The 6378-nt window shown below is 39.4% G+C and overlaps 1 protein-coding gene and 1 long non-coding RNA gene across 2 annotated transcripts in view; one reads left to right on the top strand and one right to left on the bottom strand.

Annotated features, from left to right (window-relative positions):
• grik4 (glutamate receptor, ionotropic, kainate 4) overlaps positions 1–6378 on the top strand; it is a gene marked incomplete in the record, with an annotated part of 296905 nt that overhangs the window by 38693 nt on the left and 251834 nt on the right.
• Positions 1–6378, bottom strand: part of LOC116679139 (uncharacterized) — a 13335-nt gene that overhangs the window by 5144 nt on the left and 1813 nt on the right. Inside the window, exon 2 of the long non-coding RNA XR_004329454.1 lies at positions 204–207. This is a non-coding gene — a long non-coding RNA (uncharacterized LOC116679139). The remainder of the gene's footprint in view (positions 1–203; positions 208–6378) is intronic.

Below are 6378 nucleotides of genomic sequence, written 5' to 3'. Positions count from 1 at the left end.
GCATCTCATCCACCTTATGTGTCTTTTATTAGTGCAAATGTGTTGTTTTTAAAGTGTCACTCTGCTTTGCTAAAGAGCTTTAATTGAGATTTAACAGTCCAGGGAACATTTTCTCCAGATTTAGATTTGTCTAAGTGATCTTCAAAGATCAGTCAGGCTTTCTTGTGTTTTTCTCTGTGTAGTGGTGTTTTCTTTTTCCAAACCCTTCTTGTTTCAGTGTGTTGGGCTGTTTTAATGCCATGCAAGGGACATTTTCTGTACCAACAATTTGATATCTTAGTTCAGATTTTGTCTTCTTACAGCTCCAAGAGCAGCGACTTCTGGATTATTTCAAAAAGAGTCAAGAAGGTTAAAGCTTTTAGTTTCCTTACAGCCTTGTTTACTTACTGGTGTCCTAAGACCTCAGAGCAGATAGAAGGAGCAGACAAGCAGAATAAACTCTTTTTCCCTACGAAGATGTGCTATTTGTTATTTGTAATTGAGACCATGTTACATGCAAGTGACTTAGCAAACAAATTGTAATTATCTTAAACTAAGGTGAAATGTTGTGCAAGTTTTTTTTAAATTTATGATGTAATTATGTGTTGTAATTCACAGAGTGTGAGTCAATAGGTGAATGAGGAGTGAATATTGATTACATTTTCTGTTATTTCAGGCTGCCAAGACCGTATAGAATAGGAAATAAGCACACATGGATATACAGTTTAAAAATATGTTTCTGATTGGCTGGCTGATAAATAAAAAACAAAATGTGTTAAAGTTGCAACTAAAGACTATATTTAATTGATTTAATCTATTGATTACTTATTTGATTAGTCGATTCATAATTAATCATGTGACAGTCCATTTTGTAGGAAATTCTGCATCTCATAATCCATTGTAATCCATTTGTTTACTAGAGGATCTTGACAGCTACAATATGGCAGACATGCAGACGCATGTCAAACTGTAAAACACAGTATCTTATCTGTATGGTTTCTTATACCGACTTACAGCGTGAAGTTAATTTAAAATCTACGTTGTTTAGTTTAATAGGTCTGTATGTGCATAAACATGCTGCTTACAACTTGCAAATGTGCTGGAAAGCAGCACTGATGAAGACTCATATTCAGCATGCCCGGGAAAAGGAGCCGCCATACGACTTGAATGTAAACAATGCATTCCACGCAAGTCAGTGTATGCACTGGTACGTTATTGACGTAATCAATCACATCAGCGTGTTGTTCCAGCCCTAAAATGTGTATTTGGCTGTTACTTATTATATTAAATCAACCTTTATAAATAAGTGCTCAATATATAGCCTACTCGACTGTATTGAAACATAACAGCAATCTTTTAAAGCCTGTTCACAGGTTTTCACAATGGCTATACTCGTTGCCTCACCCACATTTTTTTTTCATTTTTTTTGCTTTTGTTGTTGAGATGCCTTTCTGATGAACTTTGACTATGTATTTACTGAGAAAAATAGTTTTGCTTTAACCAATATATTTATACATTGCAAGCCGGTATCAGCTTGGATTATTATCTCAAGGTGAGAAAGCAGTTCAAGGTTTTTTGTGGTATTAATCCTGGGAAGTGTTATGAGACAGTTTTGAGTATACTTTACAGTCAAAGGGGCATTCAGTAGCCTGAGGAAGGTCGTTGAATAAGTTATTGTTGATGAAACTACTAAAAAGAGAGGGAGAGAGGGACATCTAATTAGACTGCTTGCTTTATAAGCACAGCTTTAACTGCATGTGGAAGCTGGATTTTAACATTTATAGCCAGACAAATTAAACAAGTAAACTTCAACAATAAAATTAAAATCATTAATAATATTTTCAAATGTGATGGATGCATTACACGGTCAGCCCCCAATACTAAGAACAGAAACCCCAACTTGTGTATGTTTCTGAGTTTCCGTTGTCCGGTAACAGACAGAAAATTTCTAATTGTCTCTGCTCAAAATGACGGGTGGAAAAAAATTCCTTCTGCACAATATGAATTGTGTTAAAATAGGATACAGTGATTTTCATTAAATGTTTTTTATTAAAACAATGAACAATCATATTTTTTCCTTTAGAAATGACTTATCTTAAATGACTGTAGCATATGTGATGAAGGAAGAACTTTATTATTCGTGTTCTCGCTCTGATTGAATGCAGAAGACTAGCGTAGATTTACAACAAAAGGCGAAGCAGGAAGAGTTAAAGCCCAAGCCCTGGTGAACAACGTAAGTAATGTGAACACCGAGCAGCAGCCGGTCTAAGGTATGATGAAATTGGCAGCGAGGACGAGTCGGCACCAGCTACAGCCCCTCTCATTAACGTTAAGGCCACAGACGCACATCGAGATGCCAACTATGGTGAAAGCTGTCTGCGGTTGCGGAAGCTTGACTTTCTGCGAGGTACTTATTGGGATTATGGTATAATCTATCCAGGGTGGGTCCAACTGGCCAAGGTAGCATGCGTAGAAAGAGCCTTCTCCCTGCAGATCTGCATCAAAACAGCGCAGCAATGTTGCCTTGGAGAAGGCAGGGGCTTATGCGCATCGCGAGTTGCAGAAAGATACTTGTTTACAATTATTTTGACTCAAGTCTGCACTAGACCATTTTATGAGCCAGTTTCTTTGTACTGTAGTTTGTGTTGTTTTTTTCCCTCAGTCTAGCAAAAAGGAAATAGGTCTATTTTTAATTTAGATCGGCACAAATATGTGCATTGTTTTAATTCTTTTGCCCTCTCTGCCTGTAGCAAGTAGCCTACATTTCAATAGAAATAGTATGAATGTACCTCCCTTGATGATATTATTCTTTATAGTCTGTCTATCAATTTTTTTTAACTTTTCACATTTGACCGGTAAAAGGAAACCTTACAGGTCACATAACGGCACCAGTTTTTTTCTAGCGGAATGTGAGTTATATTACTACCTCAAGTCAGGGTTTAAAAGATTTTGGGTGGATCCTTAAGCCTGCTGGCGAGTGCAACAGTCTGAACAGGGCTCAACAGAACAGTGTTCCCTGTGGCACCGTGACTCCAGGGACTTTGCTCCTATTCAAAAACACAGAGAGCAGAAGTACTCTTATCTTCCTCTGCCATCCCTTTTTTGCCTAATTCTTTCTCCCGACCCCGCTCCTTCTGTCCTTTGCTTTCCCTGCACTCTGCACAGGAGATAAGTGTATGTGTCGCAGGATTAAGGGGAATCTTCTCATGTGTACTGTTTCTTGGTCGTTGGGAGGCCGACCGAAGGGTAGCACTCTGCCCAATGGGACGTGACAGCTCCTTCAATTAGAATCAGAATGCAAACTTGTAGGAGTACATAGGTGATTGGTTAGGGTTCACTGTCTGAGCCTCAGTCACTTGTCTCTTGTTTTGCAAGTTTCCACGGCAGGCGGCAATCCTGAAAGCAACTCCAATCAAGCCAGTTTAGCTGGTTGCGTTGATGGCCTTTAATCAGCCCTGTATCTTCCTCTGCAGATTCCTTTCTGAATGGGTGTTATTATTACATGTAAATTGCTCTGTAGCAGTTTACTTTGTCAACAGAGCGATAATTTGCCACGCCTTCCCCAAGTTGTCTCTGAATCGTGCATAGCAAATCATCCTGATAGTTCTTATGATTGTTCAGCCATTATTAGAGCCTGTATTAAATTAAGATTTGAATTGTGATTGAATCTTTTTCCTCAGTTGCGTGCCAAGTAATTGTGACTCGCTAGCAAGAAACATTGCGGGCAGACCCCATTAGCACTGAGGGCAAAAACTGACCCTGAACATTTTAAATGGTCGATTTTGTATCACACTGTATTGTACAAAGGGAGGTTACGTGTTGTAGATGTATAATGGTAAAGGATCAGAATTAGGGTCAGCGAGCGATCATTAGTCTCAACTCTGATCTTTTTACAATCTTTTCTCAGATATATAATTGGCCGTGATAATTACTGTGGTATTCATTATGTGGGTGTGTTGTCATTAGACCCACGTATTAAAAAAAGCACAGATAGGGTTCAAGTCTTTGTCAGTGTCACATTTAATTGACTGCCGCAGGGGAATTAATAACTGAGAAAATAAACTCTCGTCATTAATGGACACTAACACACTTGTGCGCTCTTGGTCAACTGTAAAGTGCTCACATAGCCTTGACTTGCAAAATGCAAAAACATTGTTTCCCACAGAAAGACAATAGTCCTTTTCACACAGCATTGTCAAGGAGGGACTGTTGCACCTGTGATCTGCCTTGCCGCCAGTTTAAGCGTTATGAGAACGGAATAGGAGGAAAAAGTTGCTATGCTTTTAAACCTGCTGCGGATTTAGTCACAGAGATGTACAGTAACATAACCAAACCGACGTCTGTGTGTAAGGGACAACCAGCACACATGCGGAGTGATGCACGGCTCAACTAGGGGTTTACCTGAATGCTGTTTCCATGGTAATCGATGTTCCAAATAATTATTCGAAAGCTTTGTTGTGTTTTTTTGTTTTCATGTATATAATTACATATGCATTACCCCAAATTGTCCCATGCATACGGAATAGTAATCCAACACAAGCACCGTGGCTTGTGAGAGTTTGTTTAAGCATCATAAAATTATCGGCTTCTCCTTGGCCAAGATCCAGTCTAGACTCTCTATAAAACTAGAGTCATGCACAATTAATTGTAACAAGGCTTAACAAGTTATATGCAAATTGATTGATTTTGACATATACAGTATTTGTAGGATGTAGTATACCCAAAACAAGTTAAGACAAAGAATAAAACCTGATGACTATAAGGGGACTATTTCTTTTTGACAGAGAAGCACAATTTACATGCGATGATCCCAAGATGGTCTCTACTTGAGTCTGCCGAAATCTCCGCATCAGTGTTGCCAACCCAGACCACTTCAAGTCAGACAGTCAAACTATTCTCCTGCATTGAATGACTTGACCCTGATCGAGATGAATGCTTTCAAGGGTGTGCATCATGTGGAGTGTGTTTTGAGTTTTCATACCTGTCAGATGATCAAATTTTTCAACGCTCTGGCCTGTCACCTGCCTGCCACAATAAGACACACCGCTCTGAATTAGACATGCTCACTGACTCATCCACTTTCTTTTAAATCCAGAAGACAAGTAGAGTTGGGGGCTGAAAGGGTCATTGGGCCCCAGAGATGTGCAAGATATCTAATCATGCATTGATATGTGTAATGATTCTTAAATATGATTTGAGCTTGGTATAAAACAGTGTGCACCAGTAAGCAGGTAACAGGATTGGCCTGATTTCTGTACGCCACTGGTTACCATCCCCTCTGCTTTGACTTGCACCATAATATGAAAAGTAGCCAATTGTGCTTTTCCTTTATCTTTCGTGAGAGCCTGGAATCTTTTTGTGCTGTGTCCTTTATGTCTTGTTTTATTCCTCTACAGCCTATGTATCCCGACCTGTCTGACTCATCCTGTGCAATGTACTCTGCTGTCTGTCTTTGACGTGACTCTACAACTCTTCCCAATGCTTTGGTCTCACCTTAATTACTCAAGTGCATCATTCCTTACTCCCTCCGGTGTCGTTTTGACCTACCCCCCTTGGTTTGTCTTACTTTAGCACCTCTGAATGGCATTCGACTGCACCTGTGTTGCCACCCTGCAGAGAGATTGATCTTTTCAGCCTAAATGTCACCCTCGCCCTATTTGATTAGCAAAAGTAGCTGGAGTGTCGCAGTGGGGTGTTCGAGATCAGTGCAGGGTGCGGGCAATGGAGCGAACTCATTAGGGCAGTTTAATCGTTACATTGCAAAATAACAGAAGAGGAGAAAATGGCCCTAATTTGATTACACTGTTGTTGTTAATTACAAAACTCTGGAGAGGCTTCTTATGTTCCATAATGATGCCACATGTGTTTTTGTAAGACATAGAAAAACAGGATGAGAAAGAAGGTAAGAGAGGCCACACAAAGATTTGTTCCATTGGGCAAGGAAGGCTGTGAATAGAGATGACAGCCTTATCTATCAGACTCCAAATAAAGAGAGCTGTTTTACTGTTTAATGGCCACTCCACTGTGCTTCTATCACCCAAATGAGTCCTGCTGACATTTCCTCTAAAATCCCATTTAACACAAGGGCTGGCCTTATCTTTCAGTGGAGATTTAAGCCAGTAATCCTTATTTTGTATGTTACGTAGAGGTGTCATAGGCAGGTGAACCATCGTGGAGTTGTGATGTGGAAATGATGTGGCAACAAAATGTATCATCCTTATACACAATTTTAATATTAGTTATGTGTGACCCCACTCATTTATTTTATTCCACTCCTAATGTAGTATGTACAGTATACATTGTATGTAGGGCTGGGCAATGTAGAGAAAATAAAATATTACAATATTCTTGACCAAATACTTCGATGTCAATATTGTATGGTTGACTATTGGTGCTTTA

This window comes from Etheostoma spectabile, chromosome 3 (assembly GCF_008692095.1).
Source record: "Etheostoma spectabile isolate EspeVRDwgs_2016 chromosome 3, UIUC_Espe_1.0, whole genome shotgun sequence".
Lineage (NCBI taxonomy): Eukaryota > Metazoa > Chordata > Actinopteri > Perciformes > Percidae > Etheostoma > Etheostoma spectabile.
The sequence above is the reverse complement of the archived record's forward strand: the minus strand, read 5'-3'. Positions and strand labels throughout refer to the sequence as shown.